General features: G+C 34.7%; 1 protein-coding gene across 2 annotated transcripts in view; it reads right to left on the reverse strand.

The window, feature by feature from the left end:
* LOC145241995 (protocadherin beta-13-like) overlaps positions 1–27,850 on the reverse strand; it is a 261,453-nt gene that overhangs the window by 177,701 nt on the left and 55,902 nt on the right. The gene's annotated exons all lie outside the window — the stretch shown is intronic.

Genomic DNA, 27,850 nt, shown 5'->3' on the forward strand with positions numbered 1-27,850 from the left:
CAAAATGAATTCATGTAAGAATCATTCGTATACAACACATGTGCTATTTTGGCATAAAATGGCCTAACGAGGGTTGACATGTTGTACAAATGAATAAATCATCATATAACGATAAAGGTTAACAAAAACAAACAAACAATAACTTACCCTTCTAGAAACGAATTTTAGCTTAAAAAAGGAAATGGGAAAAAGATGTAGCAAATAGGTTGTAATAATTTACAAAAGGAGGCATAAGGTTCCGCGGGAAACTGTGTGTTTTGATAAGTTGCAGTGATAGACTGTTATGCCGGATCTAAAATGGAAAACAAATATCTAATCGGTGAAAATAGTTTTTATAGTTGTATAACTGTTAAACAGTTCAAAAATGGAATATTTCTTACACCTTCTTCTTGCTTGACAGCATACAAAAAGATCTATTTGCTAATTAGTTCCTTTGCATAAATGAGACATTGCCAGTCTCTTTCTTTTATGGAAGAGCTTGCTTGAACTCAAATCAACTAATGCCCATATACCCGTTTGCCCCAGTTGTGTGCAATTGATCCATCCTTAGAAAAGCCCTTTTTATAAGCTCTTAGGATTGACAATCGTCAGATATAAAATGGGATTAATTAACTTAATATAATCTAACTAGTTCCATCTGTCGAGTAATCAATTCTAGCATCAAAACAACACATTTATGATAAACATTCAATATACTATGACCAAAATATGTGTTCTCTATGAAATTCAACATGATGTTGGGAATTCCTGTCTGTTTCTTTACAAGCTCCTCCTACACTTTTAGAAATAGAACTCAATACATGTATATTCTGAAACTACATTACTCATGGCACTTGAATAAATATATTTCATTTAAACACTCGATTAGTTACAACCACTATCAACAATTTCCCCCACTCTCTATCTGTACTTAAATCTAAACACAGATTCCATGAACAAAGGTTCTTTCCTAGAACTATCTGCCTGTGAAACACTGTTCCATTGACCTGCTTCTCCACCGATCACAATATGGTAGCCTTCAAGTCTAATATAAACAAGTTTTTGTTGAGCCGTCTCCTTAAATAATCCAAATTCTATCCAATCTACACCATGAACGATTACTACACTACCACCTTACATTCATTAACTCTTATCCTCGAGTGGCCTTCGGGCTTTGAGTGGTGACTCCTTTGTAGATCAAAAAAAATTAGATCAAGGGAGCTATCACATTATGATAGAGTCTGTATTCACGTTTAGCATTAATAAAATATGGCATTTATTTCATTCATAATATAAAAATTACAGAAATAAATAAAATAGTAATAGAAATGTTGATAATGGGTCCAGGGGTACACTGAAATCCTCATTGATTTTCAGGAAACTTCAAGTATCCTTTGAAAGGGTTAAAAACTATAAATTTATTCCAAATAATTTTATTTTATTAATCATTGCTAAGTACATACTTGAGTTCGCCCCAAAAGTTGATTATTATAAATTATCAAAAAAATAGTAAACTTATATGACATTATCAACTGGGCGCAAAAGTATGTCCGGTTCTTCAGCGAATTTTGGATAGCATCAGTTTTTTTCTAATTTTATATTTTATATAAAAGTGACCTTGTCTGTCTGTTTGTGTACGGAACGGTCTGTACCAAACTATTTTGTCAATTTTTGGTCTGCAGACTTAAAACTTGATATATACAAGATTCAAACCTGTGGAATAAATTCAGGTTGGTATTTAGCTGGTAAAAATAGCTGCTAAGGGAACAACTGAAAACAATTGGAATTTAGCTGGCGTAAATAGAATACTTCTATGTGCTACTTATATATACATTCAAGAATATATATATATATATATATATATATATATATATATATATGTGCATATATACAATTATACCTTTAACAATGTTAATTTTTAAGTTTTTATATGCGTATGGACTTAGCTAAGATGGCGACAAATAACGTTGGAGAGCTATACGTAGCAACCAAGTTGTTGAAGACATGTAAATATGTATATAACTTCTCTTCCTAATATATTATTGTTATACCTTTACTTTCCGTGTTCTTGTTAATTATTTGTGCAGACACAACACTGGCGACGGGAATTCGAAAAAAAAGCCTTACGCGGGATAAAATCCACTATTAAACACAACAGTGGCCTCCAGAATTCTAAAAAAGACTTACGTGGGAAAATCCCCTACTAAACTCAACAGTGGTGTACGAAAAATACTTACTCGAGGAAGTTAAAAAAAAAACAAAAAAAAAAACCATACTCAAAGAAAAAAAATCTACTGTTGAACACAACAGCAACATCGAGGACTTTGAAAAAGATTTACTATGAATTTACTGTTAGACACAGCAACAGTATTCGAAAAATAATTTACACAGAAAGTTATCACTGTCGAAAAAAAACAAAAAAACAAAAAACAAAAGAAAAACAAACGAAAGTAACTACAAAATTGTTGAATGAGATATTCGAACACTGGATACCTGAAAGCAAAATACCAATAACCATTTCAAAGTGACTAGGAAGGTCAAAGAAAAAAAAAAGGTGTTTTTGCTAGTACACCGTGAACTAATTTATGTAAATTGTCTTGAAGGAGAAAAGTGATATTTTTTTCAGCTGTACCAAGAAAGGATTTTTTTTTAAAAAGAATTCTTGTACGTAATTAAAACTTAACGGATTAAGAGAAAAAAATAAAAGACATTTTTTTTTTATCCCTCAATAGAAAAAGGGAAAAAGAAAGGTTCAACGCAAAACATAATATATCAATAGAATTCAGTTGACACACACAAAAAAAAAGCGAACCTAAAAACGGTTGTTCATAGTTATTGTAAAAAGTGAATTAGTATAAAAGACTGATTTTTCTAATCTTTGGAAAAAAAAAAACAAGATGGAGGAATTTGCTAAAATAATGACACAGTTCATGCAGAATCAGCAGATCCTACAAAAAGAACAGCAAGCGCTATTTGCAGAAAAAGACGAAAGACGAAATGAATGACTCATAAAATGCCTAGAAAGGCAGAAAGAAAGGTTCGCACAGATGCAACTTGAACAGAAAGAACTGTTAGAAAGATTAACAGCTAATTCCATACAAGAAAGTAATACAACCTTCTCCAACACAACAATTGTTAACAGCATAGATGTGTTCACATACCTACCGGAAGAGGATAAACTTTTGATGCATACTTCAAGAGGTATGAAGATATTTTCGAAACAGACTGCGAAAACTGGCCAAATGGAAAGAAAGTTTATTACTTCGAAAGTTTGGTTCCAGTGAACATTGCAAATTTGTTGATTTCATATTGCCAAGGAGAACGAATCAGTTAGATTTTGCTGAGACCGTAAAGCTTCTTAAGGAATTATTTGGATCGAACATGTCTCTTTTCCACAAGAGATGGTCATGTATGAATCTTAAGAAAACTGATGAGCAGGGCTACCTGACATACGCGTCAGTAGTAAACAAAAACTGCGACAACTTTAAATTATCGGAACTCACGTTGGACGATTTCAAATGCTTAATTTTTGCACAGGATCTAGTCTCCACAAAAAATTCAGATACCCGAAGACACATTCTCTCAAAATTAGAGACAGAACAAGGCCTGACATTGCAGAAATTAGCAGAAGATTGCCAAAGGGCAGTATCACTAAAAAAAGATTCCAGGGATATAGAAGAAGCATGAGTGGCGTACATTAGAAAGATTAAAAAACCTTTCAGAAACTCAGGACAAAGAAATTTTGAGACTAGTCAAAATTCAAAAAAATACCCAAATTATAATAACTACAGGAAAGGAAATTACAATGATAGTCAATATAATAACTACAGAAAACAAAATTACGATAATAATCAAAGTAATTATAAAAAGACAGTATCAGGTAATAATTGTAGAAGATTTGATGAAAAACATTTGGAAAAGGATTGTCCTTACAAAAATATCAGGTGCTACAATTGCGATAAAGTTGGACATAAGAGTGTTTGCTGCAGAACAAAAAAATAGAGTATACCAAATGAGAACAAACGACAAAGGGAAAAATAATTTACGAAAATATGTATCAGTAAATATTTTCGACAAACGAATGAAATTTCAACTTGACTCTGGATCAGATTTGTCGTTAATAAACGTCAACACTTGGAAAAAGCTGGGTAAACCGACTTTTCAAAAGTCAAGTAAAGGTGCACAAACAGTGACAGGAGACAAAATAAAATTCGAAGAAGAGGTTATCCTGCCCATTAATTTAAATGGCACGACTAAGAAATTGAAAATCTTCGTAATTAAAGAAAGCAAGAACTTATTGGGAATTGACTGGATTGAAAAATTCAATCTTTGGGATAAACCAATGAACGCTTTTTGTAGAAAAATAACTAGTTGCACCCCAACATCAGAAAATATTAAAAACGATCTAAAAAAGAAATTCCCAAAAATATTTAATACTGGACTGGGAAGATACAATAAATTTAAGGCTTTGTTCGAGCTAAAAAAAAGGGTGCAACACCGGTGTTTAAGAAAAAACGGAACGTACCGTTCGCCGGTTTAGACAAACTAAATAGCGAGCTAGATATACTAAAAAAAAACAGGCATCTTATCGAAAATCGAAACTGGGCAGCCCCTACGGTATACGTAAAAAAAAAGTCGGAACAAATTCGAGTCTGTGCAGACTTTTCTACGGGCCTAAACGATGAATTAAAAGGCCACCACTACCCTTTACCAAGCCCTCAGGAAATATTTGCCAGACTAAATGGTGGCAAAATTTTTTCAAAAATAGATTTGTCCGACGCCTATTTACAAATTCTGATGGAAGAAGAATGCTCAAAGATATTATGCATTAAGACGCACAAAGGGTTGTTCAAATACAACCATCTACCCTTCAGGATCAAAGTCGCGCTAGCGATTTTCCAACAAGCAATGGATACAATGCTGAACAGAATAGATTGTGCTTGTGCATACCTGGATGACATAATCATCAGGAACGCATCCATAAGTGAATACCAAGAGCATCTAAAAGAAGTATTCACAAGAATAAATGAATACGGATTCAAGGTGAAAGAAAATAAATGCGAATTTTGTTTAGACAAATCAAATATTTAGGGCAAATAATAAATAAAGACGGTCGACGCCCAGACCCGAAAAGATCGACAGCAATTAAAAACATGCCGGCACCACATAACGTGACGACTCTACAGAATTTTTTAGGTCTTGCAAACTACTACCAAGTATTTATCAAAGGAATGAACGATCTAAGAGCTCTGCTTAACGAGTTATTTAAGAAAGAAACACCATAGATATGGACAAAAGAATGTCAAGACGCATTTGAGAAAATTAAAAAGACACTAACGTCCGATCTATTTTTAACCTATTACAACCCAAAATTAGAAATAAGTGTTGCGAGCGACATGAGCTCGTATGGTATAGGAGCATGTATACAGGATATCCTGCCAGATGGATCGAAGAAACCTATAGCTCACGCCTCAAGGACACTACTTCCGGCAGAAAAGGCTTACTCTCAAATAGAAAAAGAGGGGTTAAGTATTATTTTCGCGGTGACGAAATTCCACCAATTACCTGTACGGAAGACACTTTATACTGTAAACAGATCACAAACCCCTAGTGACAATCTTCAGCCCCAAAAAGGGCTTGCCAGTATATACGGCGAATCGCCTACTCCACTGGGGTACGATCTTGCTAAATTATTACTTTCAAATAAAACATCTGGGTTCGAAAAAAATAGGTCATGCAGATAGCCTGTCAAGGCTTATACCGAAAATGGAGGAAACCCTTGAAGAGTCAGTAATTGCAGCTATACGTTCCAATTAGGAGGACAAAAAACATGGTGGCAAATATAATAAAAGAATTACCAGTCACGTTAACCAATATAAAAAGGGAGGATGAAAATGACGATGTCATCACAGACATAAAGAGAAAAATAAGGGAAAATGATGGAAAAACACAAAGCATATTTTCCGTATGCAATGATGTTTTATTATATAGTGAAAGAGTTGTTATCCCAAAAACCTTGCAGAAAAATATCTTACGTGATTTTCATACAGGACACCCGGGTATAAATAGGATGAAGGTACTTATGCGGAGTTACGTTTACTGGCGTAACATGGATGTGGATATTGCACTAACAGTAAACAAGTGTAAAGGTTGTGTGTTAGCTGCAAAGCACCACCAATAGTCCATAAACCTTGGAAAAGAACTGACCATCCATGGTCACGCATTCATATAGACTTTGCTGGACCGACCGAAGGACAATACTACCTAATCGTAGTAGATAGTTTTTCCAGATGGCCTGAAGTTAAGCGTTTCAAGAACCCGACGACAAATAACACAATAAGTTTTCTGCATGAAATATTTGCACGTTTTGGTGTGCCAGACATTATAGTCACAGATAACGGAACACAATTTCCATCAAGTGATTTCAAGGACTTTTGTGACTTGGTCTACATGATAAAAGGTCCAAAAGGGATACACAAAAGACATCAAAATCAATTGAGAAAATGTCATATAAAAGACAATGAACATGACAAACTATATGAAAAGGAAGATCCAATTGATATACTATACGAAGCGTTTGATATCGAACCACCACAAACCATGCCTGAACCGAGAAGATCGGGAAAGAAAAGAAAGTTTACAAAACCAATTATAATGAACCCCAAGAGAAAAAGATATTGAAATCTACACGACTTCAAATCTTGGGAGGGGGGGGGGTGTGGAGACGCCCACTAATTAACATAGGTGGGTGAGTGAGATATATAAAGGTATCAATCACCAATACCGGGAGAGTTCTGCAACGACCGCCAAATAGGCAAGACGCCTATGTTGCCTCCAGTAAGACATGCAACACGCCACCTGCCGGAATATCTCCAACTGAAGTATATTTGAAGACATGTAAATATGTATATAACTTCTCTTCCTAATATATTATTGTTATACCTTTACTTTCCGTGTTCTTGTTAATTATTTGTGCAGACACAACACAAGTCATATATAAATTTTTTTAACTTTTGAAATCATTGCTATATATTGGGTATAATATAATAATCAATAGAGTATTGGCTATAATAATTAATACGAAATTTGCATGAAATAAAATATCATATTTAAGCATATTTTACAAATAGGCAATGTCGGACGACCTGCTAGTATATATAATAGTAGATAGATATGCATACATATATATATATATATATATATATATATATATATATATATATATACTAGCACTTCAGCCCGGCGTTGCCCGGGTGTTTGGAGGTGTATATTGAGAAAAAAAAGAAAGAAAAATGTGGTAGTAGGAAGGCAGGCTCGAACCCGTACCGCGAAGGAGGAAAAGAACGGGAAAAAAACCTGACGTATTTGCTGTTACGGCTACTGCCAAACCGGAAGTGACTTATGTTTAAATTAAGGCTAGACAATCGAAAGGAAGAGATGACTTCTAAAACATCGGCGAAAAAAGCGACCCCCCTGTAGAAAAGTGACCAGTTGAAGGTGAAGATATTAATGTTTTTAGCCAATTTTTCGATATTTGTCGTCAGAAAGATGGAACTTCAAAACGATACTGATCTTGGTAAAATCTGTCGCTTCTGTCGAAAGTTTTAGGCAAACATGCAAACATACATACATACATTTATATATTGGTAACTACAAATTTTCGACCCACCCGATTAAAAAGCTTGCCCTATCTCTGAATACACTTTATGTCAAATTTCAAATGTTTAAACCAGGAATTTTCTGAGTAATTTGGTAGAGACCACAGAGGTCAATTTTTTTTTAAACTTTGACCCCTATTATGACCCCTTAACATTTATTGTTTGGGGCTATAATCAAGTTACTAAGTTAGATCCATGTCCAAGGAACCTATATCTAAAATTTCAAGTGTTTGACCCCAAATTGGCGGAGGAGTTTGGTAGAGTTCTCAAAGGTCAAATTGTTGAACTTTGCCCCTTTAACAGCCAAATTTCTGGCTGAAAACCGATCACATAGATTTTTCCAAATCTCACTACTCTGTACATCAAATTTCGAGTCTGTAGACTGAAAATTGACAGAGTTATTGCATAGGGAAATATACACAGACACGCAGACAGACACACAGGCACGTTCACTTATATATATATATATATATATATATATATATATATATATATATATATATATATATATATATATATATATATATATATATATATATATATATATATATATATATATATATATATATATATAATTATATTTCATGGATGTAAATCTACTCCGGTGTTTATTAAAAAGTGCTTAACGACAAGCAGAGTGTAATTGTAATATATTTAATTATACAAACATTGTTGGCTGCATATATGTATATATATTTCTGATGCAATTCTTTTAGAAAAGCAGCGACATCAGGCCTAATCTCCTTTTAAACGCACGTAATGTTTGTATAAATATATATAGAAACAAGCAAATGAAAAATATTGTACATAGAACTAAATTCATTTTCGGTAAAACCTATACAAATAATTTCAACTTTTAAATTCAAATTTTCATTGTACAGTTTGTTTTATAGCAAAATAAAGAAAAATCAACAATGAAAATTGTGACATCAAATTCATATCTGCATTACATCAGTAAATAAATGTAGAATTTTGACTAAAAAATATTTAATGAAAAGTTTATGGAGATTTTGATCTTATGATGAATGAAATCACTTTAAAAAATGTTTTCATTTTATCAAATGTTATAGGTTGCATTTCTTTTTGGTTTTACTAAAGATATTGTCATTGTGATTGAATAGAAGAAGCAGTAATCATTGTCACCATGCAAATAAATGACCTTTTAGCAGAGCCGTATCATGCCTTGTAGAAGCCCCAAGCACTTAGGATTTTGGTGCCCTGTATGTGTCATTCAAAATATAAACACAATAAACCACACAAAGATATCTATCGAAATCCATCAAAACAATCAGTAAAAAAGAAAATAACTTTTACATAAATTTTCAAGTTTTCTCCTGCAAAATCTTTTCCCAAATTCTCACAACTAATCTAATTTGACTTATATTACATAAACCACACAAAATTTTATCTACTGAAAAAAAATTTTTTTTACAAAGGAATCACCACTTATCAAGGCCCAGAGGACACTTGAGGATAAGGGTTAAAGAGTGCACAGTGGTCAAAATGACAATATCATAGTAATCGTCAGAAGTGTAAATTTGGTAAATTAGATTACTTAAGGGGAATGACACAATGACGTTGACACACCGGTTCTTGCTAGATCACTGAAGTTAAGCAATGTTGAGCCTTGCGAGTACCAGATGGGTGACGATTTGGGAAGGCGAGATGCTGTATGTACCGCAAGGTAGAATACCAGGTTGAGAAACTGGTGCAGTCTATTTTTATTTTGAGGGTAGATGGCACTCTCTTAAGCCGTGGTAGGCATCCAATCCAGTGATGGCATCAAGATAAAAAATACCCTAGATAGCCCTATTGAAGCATCAAATATTCAGTTACCGACAAGATTTGAATGACAATACAAACTTGTGTAGTGAGTTCAATCTTGGCTGCGGCTGTGCTGGATGGCTGGAAGGGGAACGGCTCATCACGAACTTGTTTACGTTAGACTTGAAGACGACCATATTGTAGTCAGCTAGAAAGCAGGTAAACGGAAGATAGTTCCACAAAAGAAAGAAGCTTTGTTCATGGAATCTATGTTTAGATTTAGGCACAGATAAAGAGTGGAAAGCTACTAACAACCGAAAGTATCTTGTACCTTTATAAGGCCACCATTCGCCCATGTATGGAGTATTGTTGGGCTGGTGCATCTACTACTAGTCTCTTGCTCCTGGACAAGGTCCAAAAGAGAGTCAGAAACCTGTTAGGTTCTGAACTGTCATCTAAGCTTCAGCCTCTGTCCCATCGACGAAATGTTGCATCCCTCTGCTTGTTCTACAAGTACTTTAACGGTGAATACTCTGACGAACTGCAAACACTTGTACCCCCTCGACGTCAATACCCCCGACAGACTCGACAAGCAGCTAAATCCCATCATTCCACAGTAGAGATCCCTAGATGTAAGAGAGCCTTCTACTCCAGTAGTTTCTTCCCCAGAACTGCTAGACTTTGGAACTCCCTTTCGGGACCCTGCTTCCCCAACTGTACTGACATGCAGAAGTTCAAGTGTAAAGTGAACCGACATCTTACTGCCCAACTCCCTACATAGTACCGCTGTAGCTTATATCCCTGATAGTAGCCCTCTACATCAAAGTGGCGATGTGCCTTGTTTGGGGTGAAAATGTTATAAAAAATTTTTTTTTAATTATTGATAGTGTTTTCAGCTAGACGAATGTTTCTTGTGAATGTTTGACGAGAGGGGACCATAGATTGGCGCTCAAACGAACACTTGCCATGAAAATAATGATAAAACAGAGACAGGCTTGCAACATCTCTTCTATGAGAAAGAGGTTGTAGGGAAGAGAAAAGGACATCCACCATTAGGTTTTTGAAGTCTATTCTGAACTCTGTCAAGGCACGATAAGCTCTTCCTAAAGCAAAACTAACAGTAAGGTAGAAATCAATGTTTTTTTTTTTGTTTTTTTTTGCATACAATTATTTACAACAGAAAATTTTCTCCCAATTTAACTGAAATTCTGATCAGATTATCAATTTTTTAATTCTTAATTTACATTATTTTGGGGGGAAATAGTTCTCATACCTACACACACTTATAGAAAAGTTTAGGATGATATTTGAGAAAAAAAAATTATTTCAACAATATTGTGGTCTGAGTCGTCATGTAACAGAGTGAGGATGTGTGTATGCAAATGCATGCAAAATGACGTCTTCAGTAGGAAAAAATAAAGACTATATAAAGGACGATAATGTGAGAGACGTCACAACCATAACGAGAAGTCATGCGTGATGAGAGAATGAGGGAATAAAGGCCATTGTTACAAAATTAAGGAGTACGAGTTATTCTTTATCTTGGTCTTCTTCGCAACATAGACTGCATACAACGTGTTGAGTCACAGTCACATGTGTATAGGTGCACTATGTTACAGTCTGACCAACTCAAATTATTTCATTAAACACTGAGACACGATTGAAAATTTGGCTATGAAAATTTATGTGTTGCCTCCCCTTCTATTAGTGCCTTACGTATGTGCTTATTTTGCTTAATGGTTAATCCAGCCTTTCTTTGAGTCTTCTCAGCTAAACACGAAATGGACAAAATATTCCAAAATTTTATACAAATACGCGTAAAAATTACAAAACGATGAAAGCAAAATATGTATTTATTTCAAGCTATTTTTTCTGAATCCAAGCTATTTCTGCAGATATGGATATTGGCCATTTATCTTTGGAACCAAATAACTTAACGAAATGTTATGAAACAACTCAATGTTTCAAGAAAATCTGCCATAGAAATATATGCCACATTCAGAGCCCTTTATGTTAATCACTTTAAAAACAACCCTGTATAACTTGGAGATCCTGGAGTTTTTGTTTAAAGAGACAAATCATGTTTTTCATGCAAGCCAAAATACCATTATAGCAGAAGCCCCTCTGAAGCTGCTATGGGTCTTTGGCTTGGTTGATACAAGCACTAAGCCTGACATTGGATACTCGGAGATAGTAGAGGAACGTGATAAAAAGACATTATTCCCAAGAATTAAAAAAAAAAACTATTACCTGGAACTAACATTCACAGCGATGAATAGAAGGCTTACATGTGCACACAAGATTTGGGATTTGCTCGCAAGACTTTGCTTCAGTTTCAACAATAAAATAAAGAAAAAATACACACAGATAAAAGAAAGCTATTGGAATTGTCAGAAACAGTCCATAAAGCTAATGATCTAACTTGGATCCCTATTTGAAAGAACTCATACATTATTTGCAAAAGCACATGGAAAACGCATTGTCAAAATTGTACAATACTTTACAAGAGATAATATTATGTTTCTGAATTTTTTAGATGAAAATTGGTTATTCATAATCTTTGGATTCATTCGACTACTGTTCTTATCTTGAGTGTCATTTTCACGTTTCAGTCGATGTAACCTCTGACCTTCTTCAGGTAACTCGGGAATTTGGATAGAATTTTAACGGAAACCTTTATTTACTACTTGGAATTTCAAACGGAAACCTTTATTTACTCTCGTTCTGTCAGCCATGACTGGATAGAGGTGCTAAATGATTCACAATTGTATTTTTTGGTCACCCACATCTTCAACCTTCAAGAGAATATCACTTATAAATGATTTTTCCAAATACTCTAACTACTACACCATGGGTCATTGAATCCAAATAATATGAACAGATAATTTTATTTAAACTATAAATAATATGAAGAGATAATTTTATTTAAATGATAAAAATATTTTTTTTGGTCCCCCGACAAAAGGAGGATGGACCTGTAAATTCACCCTTGTCTGTTCGTTTGTCTACACTTTTCTTAGAAACTACGCCTTAGAATTTTTGGAAATTTTGCACAAACATTAAACATGATATGACTAAAAAAGTAACAGCACAAATTTTCCGGGAAACTCCGGTTGTCCCCCTAGTGGTGCCTTTCGGGTTAAAATGGCTAAAATTGACACTTTTGTGCTTATTAAAAAAAAATGATGCCTTGGATTCTTATAAAACTTTCTGAAAAGTTGTAACTAACTGATTCCTATATAATTTTGTTTGCCGATACTTTGCGATAACTCTTAAGTGTGCCCAAGGGTTTTTTTAGGGCTAATAAAAACACTCCATTTTTGGGACTACTTTACCATATTTGTTCAAAATTTTCTTTGTATGTCTATTTAGCAGTTTCACATGGTGCTGAACTCAAATTTAAACATGTTAAGGTCTTGGGGACTTTTGGGGTTAAATTGACAGGGGGGAATGACAAACCGTCAATTCTTTTTTTGCATGGTGCAGAACTTAAATTTACATATATTAAGGCTTAAAACTGCACTATTTGTTCACTTTCACTAGGATCTGACGTCCCTTGGGGACTTTTGGGGCTAAATGGGAGGGGGGATGTGGAAATTAGTCATTTTTTAATGCCTTATTCACTGTACACTCACAGGGAACCATGCATGGTTCACTTGTTTCCTTCTAAAATTTCCTATAAAATTAAAACAGTATGTTTTTAATACAAACTATGTATGTAATATTTGTCTCATTTTTGGGAATGAGAAATTTTCATTATTATTTCTCAAGTTTTGACTAGTGTCCTTCTCTTGATTGTTATTATCATAATATTCTGGGCATTTTTTTATTTGTTTTTCTTCCGGTGTTGAACTTTGAAGCCAACATGGTATTTTGAGCTCAACCATTTATTGAATTTCGGGGTAGATTGTTCGTATTCATTTCTTTATGACATTTCATCAGTAAATTTATCAAATCACCTTACTGCCTTTGCTCAGGATTGAACTAAGAACTTCAAGATAACCTGCACACTTTAACAAATGAGTTGTGTAGTCCATGTGAAAAAAATTAGAGTGAATTTTTTTTTTTACTTTAACGTTTTTTAAATTTTAAGTTACTGTTTTATTTTATTTTATTTTTACATGGGAGGTCACCACTTATCAAGGTCCGGAGGCCACTCAAGGATAAAGATTAAGTGTTGGGCAGATGGTGAGACAACATGGGCAGTTATAGCGGAACTTGGGTGAGACAAGATTATCCAAGGGGGTGGCTCAATAGGAATTATTCACATTAGATTTGAAGACAACAAGGTTATAGTCAGCTGAGAAGCACACCCACGGTACTGCATTCTGCAGACGGACAGTTCTAGGAAAGAAACTTTGCTCATGGAATTTCCATTTAGTTTTAGGCACAGATAAAGAGTGTGGGAAGTTGTTGGCCGTTGTTGCAGTTAGGCGTGTATTTGTTGTGAACATTTTATGAGGAGGGACCATGGATTGGAGCTCTGTCGAGCACCTACTATAAAAGTAATGATAGAGCAGAGACAAACTCACAATGTTTCTTTTTGAGAAAGAGGAAGCAGCGAGATGAAAAGATCATTGATCACTAAAGGTTGCAAACGGTTTTCCACCTTGTCAAGGAAGGAAAGGATGCTCTTTGGAGCTCCATCCCAGATGTGACAACAGTACCTCATCTTAGGATGTATTTGACTCTTGTACTAAAACATTACTGTGTTCATCTCTTTGCTTGGTCTAATAAGTAATAATTATGTCTTAGCAAATAAGCTTTTTCGTTTAGTTTTCTCACTTTCCAGTGATGCTGGAACTTCATCTCATAGTGAAAAGTTTTCTAGGTTGGCAGTATTTTTGCGCGAACAGTTGGCAGAGTTGGTGGAAATTTTCTGTTTCTATGTCTATCCTTGTAGCCATGTCACTAGTAAGGGTGCTGGAGGTAAACGTTTTGTCTGGGCTGACGTTATCCGCCTGATAGTCAGGGACCCGAACCTTGGATTAACCACTAAGGAGGCTGTCCTATCAGCAGGTGCAAAGTACTGGGGCTGCTGTATTGCCATTTGGTGAATGGAATCTGGACCATGCAGTAGCTTCTGGTGGGGCCTCTCGATGCCATACTAGTGGGTAATTGTTACGGCTTTACCTTATCATGTGCTACAAAAAAAAAAAAAAAAAAAAAAGAAAATTCTTCGTTTCTTTTTCTCTCTTAGTTTCCTCTCTCTGTCCTGCTCTAAGTAAATCTGTCGACCTAGTCCACAAATTCCAAAATTTCATCGTGACAAGTTTCAAGAAAAAATACACGATTAAACCCGGTTCTCCAACTTCCAATGTAGACCCCTACTACCATGTCTCCTTCTCCAACATCAGGGGTCTTCGTTCTAACCTTCCAGAGGTTGACACCCAATTACAGGAGACTAAACCAGACCTTTTATTTTTAAGTGAAACTGGCATTGGACAGGCTATTTCCCTAGATGAGTTTGCAATTACAGGATACTCTAACTTAACTTCTAAATCTGACCCCCAAGATCGCCATGGGCATGGAATATGTGCCTATATTAAAGATAGCTTTCCATGTGGGAGGGACATCTCCAGGGAAAATCCTAACTTACCCTATATGTGCTTCCGGGTTGCTTTAGCTCACACTACTGCATTTATATTTACTCTCTATCGCCCCCACAACAGCGGAGTTACTATCTTTCAAAGCATATCTGAGAAAATTGACCAAGTCCTTTCTACTTATTCTTCAGCTAACATTCACGTATGTGGAGACTTCAATGTTCACAACGTCGAATGGTTGACCCACTCAAACAAGACCGATGATGAGGGGAGGTTCTGTCATGATTTCTCCATTGCCTATGACCTCACTCAGATTGTTCAGGAACCTACCCGTGTGCCCGATAATGACGGCCAGTATGCGAGCCTACTAGACCTTTTTCTCACAACTTGCCCTGAACTATGTTCAGTTTCTGTTCTGTCGCCTCTTGGATCTTCCGACCACTCTGTTGTATCAATTAAGATAAAAATGAAATGTAATAAGTCCCCAGACGTACCTCTTCATCGTACAGTATATCGATACACTAAGGCTGACTGGGATAGCTTCCGTACATTTATATCTGATCTACCTCTGCATTCCATGTTTAAAAAGGATGTGTCCTCTATAGTATTAGACCTAACTGAATGGTTAATTGTAGGTATTGACCATTTCATACCCTCTAAAAAGTTTCAGCAAAAACCTAACAGCCAGCCATGGTTCTCTCCAGAATGTGCTGCTGCCATTGCGCACAGAAATCACTTTTTCCACTGCTTCAAACGTAATAGATGTATGGAAACTAAAGCCGTTTTCAGGACTGCTAGCAACCATTGTAAGAAAGTAATAAGGAACGCAAGAGAGTTGTATGCTCAATCTGTTAAGTCCAAAGTAGCTGAGCAGCGGCTTGGTTCCCACCAGTTTTGGCAAATAGCAAACAGAATCCTGAACAGAAGCGTGTGCTCCATCCCAACTATTATCAATGGACCTGAGGTAATCTCGTCAGCATCAGACAAAGCCAAACTCTTTGTCAAGAACTTTGCAGCTAATTCTACCCTTTGCGACCAAGACCGCCAACCCCCAATATTTCCTCCTGTATCAGAAAACACGCTATGTGATATACGTATATCTGTACGTGATGTTGCGAAGCTAATCAAAAACCTTGATTCGAGTAAAGCAACTGGCCCTGATGGTATTCCAATTATAGTACTCAAAAAACTTCAACCTGAACTAGCGCCCATACTTACAAAACTGTTTAAACGTTGTCTTAAGGAGAATAGTTTCCCATCTCCCTGGAAAATCTCATCAGTATGCCCTGTATTTAAGAATTCAGGTGATCGCTCATCCCCCTCTCAGTACAGGCCAATAAGTCTCCTGTGCGTCATGAGTAAGTTGCTAGAATCTGTGTTAAATACAGAAGTAATCAAACATCTCAACAAAAATAACCTTCTTAGTGACACTCAATATGGTTTCCGTTCTGCTAGATCTACAGCAGATGTCCTTACAGTTATATCGCATAGGATTAGCAAATCTCTCGACGGTGGCAATCTTTCTAGGGCAATTGCTCTTGACATATCTAAAGCCTTTGATAGGGTATGGCATAAAGGTTTACTTCATAAGATCGCTAGCTATGGTATAGCTGGAAAAGTCTTCTCAATTATTAAATCATTTCTTTCTGATAGGTTCATAAGAGTAGTAGTTGAGGGGCAAAAATCAGAAGCTCACAGTATTAATGCCGGTGTCCCTCAGGGATCCATCCTGGGCCCAACTCTTTTCCTGATCTACATTAATGATCTTCCAAATCATATCTTTACATCATTTGTAGTCATTTATGCTGACGACACTACCATTTATGGTAGCACATCTAAGACAGTAAACGACCAAGTTCTCTCCAATTCTCTCTCCTCTGATCTTGAGCACGTAGTACAATGGGGAAAGGAGTGGCTGGTTACTTTTAATGCATCTAAAACCAAGCTTCTCTCTTTACATCATCAACATTCTAATCCACATTTGTCATCAATTGAAATGAATGGCTCTCGTCTTCAGGAGGCCTCAAGTTTTGACAAGCTTCTGGGCTTGACCATTACTCCTGATCTTAAATGGAACACGTATATCAAATCTGTTGCCAAGGCCGCTGGAAAAATGGTGGGATCTTTCTATCGATCCAGTAGATATCTCACTGCTGATGCTATTCTCTATCTATATAAGAGCCAGGTACGTCCAAGGATGGAATACTGTTGCCACATCTGGGCAGGAGCTGCTAGAAAGGACTTGTCCTGCCTTGATAGAGTTCAAAATAGACTTCGTAGCCTCATAGGAGATGTCCTTTTCTCCTCCTTGCAACCTCTATCTCACAGAAGAGATGTTGCGAGTTTGTCTCTGATGTATCGTTATTTTCATGGAAAGTGTTCAACTGAGCTTCAATCTATGGTCTCCCCTCGCCAAACTTTCACAAGAAACACTCGTCTAGCTGTAAACACTATCAATAATTTCCCCCACTCTTTATCTGTGCCTAAACCTAAACGTAGATTCCATGAACAAAGCTTCTTTCTTAGAACTGCACGCCTGTGGAATTGTCTTCCGTTTTCCTGCTTTCCGGCTGACTACAATATGGTTGTGTTCAAGTCTAAAGTAAATAAGTTCTTGATGGGCCGTTCCATATAGGTTATTAAATTTGCCAAATTTTCATTACTAATGATTACTATATTGACCAATTTCTACTGTACACTCTTTAACCCTTATCCTTGAGTGGCCTCTGGGCCTTGATAATGTGGTGATGCCTTTGTAAAAAAAAAAAAAAAAAATAGTGAAAAGTGGTCATCATTTTCTTTCCATATTTTATAGGGCATAGACGACTTTACTGTCTCTCTCAGATTACTGCATTCTGATAGTCTTCCACTTTCACTTTGAATAAGACAGGATATGTATGGAGAATGCCTCATTATTTTGTTGTTTTCTTCTCCGGACGTGGTTTTATTTGTCTGAAGTGTTGAATCAATTTTGAACACTGTCCTGATGTCATAAGGAGCACATATTCTCTTAATCTTTTCGGAAAAGCTTCCTATATAGTGTAGGCAAACTGCATAAAGATTTTCATGACAATTCCATTCAACACAGAAGGCATCTGAAGAAGGCTGAAGAACAACATTCAAGATGAAGCTATCAGTCCAAAAAATATCAAGCAGAATCATCAACGTGATTGAAAATGCAATGAAAACATGGAGACTGGAACTGACAGCTGATGGATAACACATAACAGAAATTAACATACAAAGAGGCATTTTCCAGGAATATTCACTATTACTACTACTGTTCATAATAGCCATGATGCCTCTGAACAATATACTGAGAAAGTGCTAAGCTGGATCCAAGTTCTCTAATACAGAGAAAAAAAAATGAACCACCTGATGTACATGGACGATCTGAAACATTTTAGAAGAACTGAAAATGAATTAAATAATAAACACTACCAGAATCGTCAGCCAGGATATCCAAATGGAGTTTGGTATAGAAAAGTGCGAACTACTAGTTATAAGAAGGGAAAAACTGGAGATGACAGAAGGCATAGAACTACCCAACCAAACGAAGATGAGAGCACCAGGGGAACAAGACTCCTGTAAATACTTGGGAGTTATGGAAGCAAACACCATCAAAGCAACAGAAATGAAAGAAAGAATTGGAAAGAAATACCTCACGAGAACAAGAAAACTCCTCGAAACTAAATTATATAGCAGAAACCTAATAAAAGGTATAAATACATGGGAAGTATCACTAGTAAGATACTCTAGACTGTTCATAGGGTGAACTAAAGAAGAATTAAGACAGCTCGATCAGAAGACCAGGAAACTCATGACCATGCACAATGTTGACCGACTCTACGTGAAAAGGAAAGACGCTGGGAGAGGACGGGTTTGTATAGAAGATTGTGTGAATGACACCAAAAAAGAACAAGAAAAATACATAATGCAAAACATTGAAAGGATAATTATGGCTGAAAAAATCAACAAAACAGAAAACAGAGAGACAAAGGACAAGACAAGAAAAGAAAAGTATGAAGAGAAACAACTACACAAACGATTCATAAGAATGAAAGTGAGAATAACGAAAACACCTGGTAATGGATGCAAAAAGGACACATAAACCAGAAACTAATAACTGCAGCACAAAATAACTCGATAAGAACCAACCACATCAAAGCAAAGATCGACAAAACACAAGAAAACAGCAAATGCAAACTCTGTGGACAAAGAGACGAAATAATAAACCATATAATAAGCGATGCAGCAAACTGACCCAAAAGGAATACAAGAACAAACACGACCAAGTGGGAAGGGCAGTACACTGGAAATTATGCAAACAATTGCATTTTGAATGCACAGACAAATGGTACAAACATAAGCCAGTAATAGTACTTTAAAACAAAAATCACAAAATCCTATGGGATATGAACATACAAACAGGTAAACCCATTCAAGCAAGAAGACCAGATGTCGTAATAATTACCAAAAAAGAAAAGTCCTGTCAAATTGTAGACTTTGCTGTCCCAGCTGACCACATGGTGAATATCAAAGAAAAGGAGAAATGGAACTAGCTAGAGAACTGAAAGGGATATGGATGATGAAGAAAATCAAGATAATACCTATAATGGTGGGAGCAATGGGAACAATTCCAAAAAGCTTTGAAAAAAGAATGGGAGAAATTGGAATAGGAGGAATGGCTGGCAAGATACAACGAATAACAATAATGAAGACAGCTGAAATATTAAGAAAAACCCTTGAATGTGGAAACTATAACACATGAGCCACATGCGCGGGCCAGACAAACTGCTGCAGAAACAAAACGTGAAGAAGCATTACATGGAACCAAAAACGTGGAGAAGCATTACATGGAACCAAGAACGTGGAGAAGCATTACATGGAACCAAAAACGTGAAGAAGCATTACATGGAACAAAAAAGGTGGAGAAGCATTACATGGAACCAAAAACGTAAAGAAGTATTACATGGAACCAAAAACGTGAAGAAGCATTACATGGAACCAAAAACGTGAAGAAGCATTACATGGAACCAAAAAGGTGGAGAAGCATTACATGGAACCAAAAAGGTGGAGAAGCATTACATGGGACCAAAACGTGAAGAAACATTACATGGAACCAAAAACGTTAAGAAACATTACATTGAACCAAAAACGTGGAGAAGCATTACATGGAACCAAAAACGTGAAGAAGCATTACATGGAACCAAAAACGTAAAGAAGCATTACATGGAACCAAAAAGGTGGAGAAGCATTACATGGAACCAAAAACGTGAAGAAGCATTACATGGAACCAAAAACGTTAAGAAACATTACATTGAACCAAAAACGTGGAGAAGCATTACATGGAACCAAAAACGTGAAGAAGCATTACATGGAACCAAAAACGTAAAGAAGCATTACATGGAACCAAAAAGGTGGAGAAGCATTACATGGAACAAAAAACGTGAAGAAGCATTACATGGAACCAAAACGTGAAGAAGCATTACATTGAACCAAAAACGTGAAGAAACATTACATGGAACCAAAAACGTGGAGAAGCATTACATGGAACCAAAAACGTGAAGAAGCATTACATGGAACCAAAAACGTAAAGAAGCATTACATGGAACAAAAAAGGTGGAGAAGCATTACATAGAACCAAAAACGTGGAGAAGCATTACATGGAACCAAAAACGTGAGGAAGCATTACATGGAACCAAAAACGTAAAGAAGCATTACATGGAACCAAAAACGTGAAGAAGCATTACATGGAACCAAAAACGTTAAGAAACATTACATTGAACCAAAAACGTGGAGAAGCATTACATGGAACCAAAAACGTGAAGAAGCATTACATGGAACCAAAAACGTAAAGAAGCATTACATGGAACCAAAAACGTAAAGAAGCATTACATGGAACCAAAAACGTAAAGAAGCATTACATGGAACCAAAAACGTGGAGAAGCATTACATGGAACCAAAAACGTGGAGAAGCATTACATGGAACCAAAAACGTAAAGAAGCATTACATGGAACCAACAACGTGAAGAAGCATTACATGGAACCAAAAACGTGAAGAAGCATTACATGGAACCAAAAACGTAAAGAAGCATTACATGGAACCAAAAAGGTGGAGAAGCATTACATAGAACCAAAAACGTTGAGAAGCATTACATGGAACCAAAAACGTAAAGAAGCATTACATGGAACCAAAAACGTGAAGAAGCATTACATTGAACCAAAAACGTGGAGAAGCATTACATGGAACCAAAACGTGAAGAAGCATTACATGCAACCAAAAACGTAAAGAAGCATTACATGGAACCAAAAAGGTGGAGAAGCATTACATGGAACCAAAAACATGGAGAAGCATTACATGGAACCAAAAACGTAAAGAAGCATTACATTGAACCAAAAACGTGGAGAAGCATTACATGGAACCAAAAACGTGAAGAAGCATTACATGGAACCAAAAACGTAAAGAAGCATTACATGGAACCAAAACGTGAAGAAGCATTACATGGAACCAAAAACGTGAAGAAACATTACATTGAACCAAAAACGTGGAGAAGCATTACATGGAACCAAAAACGTAAAGAAGCATTACATGGAACCAAAAAGGTGGAGAAGCATTACATGGAACCAAAAACGTGAAGAAGCATTACATGGAACCAAAAACGTTAAGAAACATTACATTGAACCAAAAACGTGGAGAAGCATTACATGGAACAAAAAACGTGAAGAAGCATTACATGGAACCAAAAACGTGGAGAAGCATTACATGGAACCAAAAACGTGAAGAAGCATTACATTGAACCAAAAACGTTAAGAAACATTACATTGAACCAAAAACGTGAAGAAACATTACATTGAACCAAAAACGTGAAGAAGCATTACATGGAACCAAAAACGTTAAGAAACATTACATTGAACCAAAAACGTGGAGAAGCATTACATGGAACCAAAAACGTAAAGAAGCATTACATGGAACCAAAAACGTTAAGAAACATTACATTGAACCAAAAACGTGGAGAAGCATTACATTGAACCAAAAACGTGGAGAAGCATTACATGGAACCAAAAACGTGGAGAAGCATTACATGGAACCAGGAACATTGCAGCTGCATATCTATAAGTTCTCTATAGAGTGTATATATAAGTTTGTTTTATCAAAAAGGCGTATCTTAATATGAGGCGCTATTCTATATAAGATCTAAAAATAGAAATGGAAAACTATTATCTTACTTAGCAGACCGCCCCGTGTTGCTTAGTGGTAAAATATTCATAAATATTACGGGATGGTCCACTTAAAAGTAGCCCCATCTCTCTAATCTTTCTCTAATTAATTTTTTTTCCAGATACAGCTTCCTAATTTCTTAAAATCAACATTTAAAATTTTTTTTAAGTATGGTGTTTGGAAGTCTATCTGTCGACTCGATCAATTAAGGAAATGCAACAGGCATTCCTGGAAAAATACCCAGAGATAAAGGCACCAGCAAAACGTTCCGTTCAGAGCTTGGAAGAGAAATTGTGTAAAACAAGCTCTGTCAAAAACGTGAAAAAGTAAAAACTCAAATTAGTCCGGACGCCAGAAGTTGTCAATTTAATAATCCAGTAAGAAATCATAAAAAATGAATAATTAATTAATGAAATGCGTTTTTCAAAGGAATATGCAAATTAGTTAATCTTTATGAAGACTCTCACATATTCATTACTGAGTATATTAAAAAGTTTGTTTTAATAATTTTTGAACAGAAAAAAACAGGCTTTTAATATCACTGTCAGTTCGACAAAAACTCAACATTGTATGTATAGATGTGAATAGCATTGGTATGTTCAAGAATCTAAAGTAAATTCAATTCATTTTTAAGTCATATATTTGTTTTTACATTTATAAAAAAATTTTTAAATTGTTTTTTTTTTTGTTTTTTTTTGCGAATCTATGTTTATTAATCGTCTAAATAGAATACAAAAAGATATGGAATTATCTAAAGGAATGTTGCCGAATTGATTAATTAGAGTGACATTAGTTTTATTGTAGTATAAAAACAATGAGGCTTATGCCATCTTTAAACTTAAGTGGTCTGAATGCAAAGTAGCATTGATTGATATTATTAATGACCTGCCATACTCACTATGATTGGTTCTTATCATTATATTAATTATCTTATTGCATTACTAGCATGACCTGTGGAAATTCCAAAGAATGAGAAATATATTTAATCAACAAATATGTTGTGATGAAGCTGATATTCTTCTGGATAGTGCAAAAAATGAGTTTTTGGAGACAGAAAAATCAATAACTTTGTTGCAGTCTAGAAGGATTTCTCCCATAGTGTATGCTATTCTTTATGGTCTCACTATTTATTACTTTTAAAGCTAGAAAAGACATATTATTTGCCAATTTCCCCCAGGCAAAACTGAGACACATATTTTCTCCTGGTGACCCAATATTATCTGTAAGACGAAATACCCGCCAAACATGACTATATAAAGTTTAAAAAAAAAAAAAAATATATATGCTATGAAATACCTCCTAAAAAGCACTACCATATAAAACTTAGATGAGGAAAGCTTTGTCTCTCTCTTGACATTAACTTTATCTGCAAAAAAAAAACAGCTGATAAACATAATTATATACAAGCTTATAAGTAAGCTGTTTCTTTCAAATACAACATCTTCTGTTGTTCACTTCATGGCGAGTTTCTGCTACTGTTCGGTAGTAATTTTTATCTTCTAATGTGGAAGTGGCGTGGTGTAACTGTTACAGACAGAGATTGTAGATTTGGCGTGTCAAGTTCTAGTTCCGTCCAAGCTACAACATCACTTACACTAATATCCTTCGGAGATCTATCAATCGATGTATCCTTTCGCCAATTATGGATTAAATAGTAGGATAGGATGGACTCACATACATTGATTGTGAAACTAGTCTAGACATGCCTATATCCCATGCCTCAAAATTAACTATCTAAAAAATAATTATGTGCTTTTTTGTGGAAACGAAACTGCAGCACTGCACCAAATACAAAAAAAAAAAAAAAAAAAAAAAAAAAACTCATTTTTTAGCATCATTAAATTTATTGTAAAAAAAAAATAATGGTTTTCAAGGACAAGCTGAAATCGAAAATGTATTATTGCTTGGAGGAAATATATTTAAAAAAAAATTTTTTTTATGTTGTTTTATATCATTTGGAACTAGCGAAGCAACATGGTGTTGCCTGAGAGAAATGATTTCATAGTAGAAAGTTTGGGGCATTTTTTATATCATATTTCAACCTTTTATTTTAACTTATTTGTTTTTATAATTAATTAATTCATCTTGAGTTTTACTTGTTTGTTTATTTATTTAAAAACATTTAAATTTTGTATTTTTTTTCTTTTCTTGAGTTATCTTTCCTTCTTTTTCTTTTTATTTTTCTTAATTTTAATTTATTTAAAAAAAAAAGTATTTTAAGGTTTTTACATCTTTTTCGTCTTTTATCTTTCTATATGTATCTTTCTTTATCTATGTCTAACCATCTTCCTTTATCGATCAATATCTTTTTCTTTCTATATCTATCTTCCTTTATTGATCAATATCTTTTTCTTTCTTTTTTATCTCTATTTGCATTTCTTTCTCTATCACTTTTTGTCTATACATATATATTTTTATTCATCTCCCTCTTTCTCTCTCTGTCTTTCTCTTTTTCTTACCCCCTCCCATCGTTAAATATGCTTAAACATGATATTTTAATTTATGTATCTATATAATAATACTGTAGTACCTTTAATGCACGTATGTAAGTGCGTGTGTCACAGTTTCCAGATTATAAATTATTCGATCGGGAGATCCTACTTATTAAAAAGGAGGACAGAAGGTGATAACAAACTATGAACATTAAATTAGTATATAGATACGCTAATTGAATATTCGTACTATGTTATTAATAGGGATGTGACAACAGAATATTCTTTTCATTGTTTTGACTCTCGAGTATATATCAGTTAATATTTTCTATGTTTTTATACAGAGTGATGTGGTTCATGGTTGATTAACTGAGTCTAACTGTGTCGGATATATACTCGAGAGTCAAAACAATGAAAAGAATATGCTGTTGTCACCGCCCTAGTTATCACCTTCTATCCTTCTTTTTAATAAATAAGATCTTCAGATCACCAAAGACACAATGTAAAAAAATAAAAATAAATAAATAAATAAAATAGAAAAAATTAAATTAAAAAAAAATGATGTTGCTTTGGGGCTGTACATGAAACTAAACTATACCTTCTTGTTTTTTTTGGCTTGGATCTAAGGATAGTATCTGTGCTGTTTAAGGATGGTGTGATATCGTACGTTTCCATACAATGTAAATATGTCACAGACTTCTATTGGAGATAAACTGTAATATCCAGATATTCACTATGACTACATAATCCCTACTGCTACATATCTAGAAAACGCAGCTGTTAAACCAGATATAGTGATTTGGGACAGAGCAAACAAAAAACCGACCGTAATAGAGGTCAGTGTACCCAGTGATACAGGGCTTAACAGAGCTGAGAGGGAAAAGATAACAAAGTATCAAGGATTTATGTATGATATGAAACGAAATTGGAAATTAAAAGACGTTTCAAGTATACCAGTCATCATAGGAGCAACTGGGCTTATGAAAAAGAACTTTAAAAAGTACATAGCAAGCATACCCGGTGAACTAAGTGCAAGTGAAATACAAACGATTGCACTGAAAGGGACGGCTAGAATCCTGAAAAGATCTCTTGGTTGGACTCACTAAAATAGGGGTAAATGTCAGACATCTGGTTGGATGTCCCATCTAGAAGAAAAAGTTTAAGAAAAATGAAAAAAAAAAAAAAAGACACTACATTAACCAGATTACTTAAATACTTTTACAGTTTTAACAAAATGGCTATAATAATATCGCAGGGTCTCCATTCATTTATTAGAGCCAATCCTGAAGTGGTCTCATTTGCACACTGTTCTGCAGGAAGAGAAAAGATATTTTCCCATCCATTATTACCTTCTATCCTCCTTTTTAATAAATAAAATCTTCTGATAAACAAAAACACAATGTAAAAAAAAATAAAAAAAATTAAAAAAATTAAAATAAAAAGAATTATGTCGCTTTTGGGTCATATGTGAAACTAAAATATACCTTCTTGGTCTTTTGGCTAGGATCTAAGGATAGTATTTCTTCTGTTTAAAGAAAGATGATATCCTGGGGTTTCATTTCGCGCCGGGCGTCCATACCATGTAAATATGTCACAGACTTACACTACATTAACCAGATTACTTAGATAAATACTTTTACAGTTTTAACAAAATGGCTATAATAATATCGCAGGGTCTCCATTCATTTATTTGAGGCAATCCGCTATTGTTTATGGTTCTATACAGTGATTAGTGATGGTCGTTCAAACAATGTAAAGAAATACTGAAAGTCGTGTTTGAATAAACAACACATTCAGTGAAAGTTTTAATGTTAAAGTGTGAATGCCTCAGGGTTTTGTACTGAGTTCATCGCTTTTCATCTGTGTTTTAGAAGCTTTTGTACAGGATGTTCTTCACGTGTTGTCCAGAAGAGATGCTGTATGCTAATGACTTAATATTCATTTATGAAAAAGAATGTTTAAAACTTAAACGAATGCTATGAAAAGACATTCACTAAATGTCACCAATACAAAAATGTTGATCTGTGGTTGTAGAAGTGGAAATCTTCTGGAAAGAGGAAAAATCACTTTCTCAGGTGTGGTAAGATACATGAAAAAGATTAAGAACTTCTTCATCTTTTTTCTTTCTTTCGTTCGTTCTTTCGTTGATGATGATGATGATGATGATGATGATGATGATGATGCTGTTGTTGCTAATAATAATATCATCATCATCATAATCATAATAATAATAATAATGATGCAGAAGAAGAAGAAGAAGAAGAAGAAGAAGAAGAAGAAGAATCCGTAGATTCTATTATTGGCATTGGTTTCTCTGATATTTTGCTAGTCAGAATTCTGGTGTTTGTGCATCTAAGTTACCACTCTATTTTAAAAAATAGTATTTTTAAGTTAAATTCAATTTTCACGACATTTTTGCTTATTAAATTGTTAGGTGAAAGTATAAAATAGTTACAAAGCACCCTCTTCCTCCCATGTTAAGAATGGGTTTCTAAATAATAATGCTATTTCAGCGCAGTAACATAGATGCACAAGTAACAAATTTTTTTTTTTTTTTCCTAGAAAAACAGTCGGGATCACGTGAAAGTTGTCAACATCCTAAGTGAAAGTGATTTTTTGTGGAACGCACTGGATTCGAACTTGGGAAACCCAGGTCGTCAGTTCGTGTCGTTAACCACCTGGACCACCACTGCCATATTTATTTATAACTGAATACTCCTTTTTACATATCCATTTTTTTTCTTCTCAATAGGTGTTAAGTTATTTCAAACTGCAACCATTTGTTTTCATACTTTAAATATTGTCTTCGCTTAAATAATGTTTTTATTGAATTCGTTTTTATTTTCATTTCTTAATCTTTTCCATTCTGTCTTTTTATTCTATATCTTATTTCTTAAGTACTATTTTTATTTTTTTAATGTTTTTATTTAATATTATTTCATTTTTTTTTTTTCATTTTTTTTTTTTCATTTAATATTTCTAATCCTTTTTTAATTTCCTATTTTCTACCTAATATTTATATTTAATTAATTATTTTTTATTGAATGTTTTGGTATTTCTATAGAATTTAAACCGAACTGTTTATTGTTCCAAAATATAATGTTCACATAAGGAGTGGTTGCGATAAGGACGAATTGTGGAGAATGAGTCGAGTGTTTGGCAGCGAAGATAACACGTCGAAGTCAAGGAGTCTAATATCGTGAGAGTATGGTTAATTTCTCTATTTTTTATGTTATACAGTGTAAACCG

This window comes from Euprymna scolopes, chromosome 21, assembly GCF_053919585.1.
Source record: "Euprymna scolopes isolate OS-2025 chromosome 21, ASM5391958v1, whole genome shotgun sequence".
NCBI classification, from domain to species: domain Eukaryota; kingdom Metazoa; phylum Mollusca; class Cephalopoda; order Sepiida; family Sepiolidae; genus Euprymna; species Euprymna scolopes.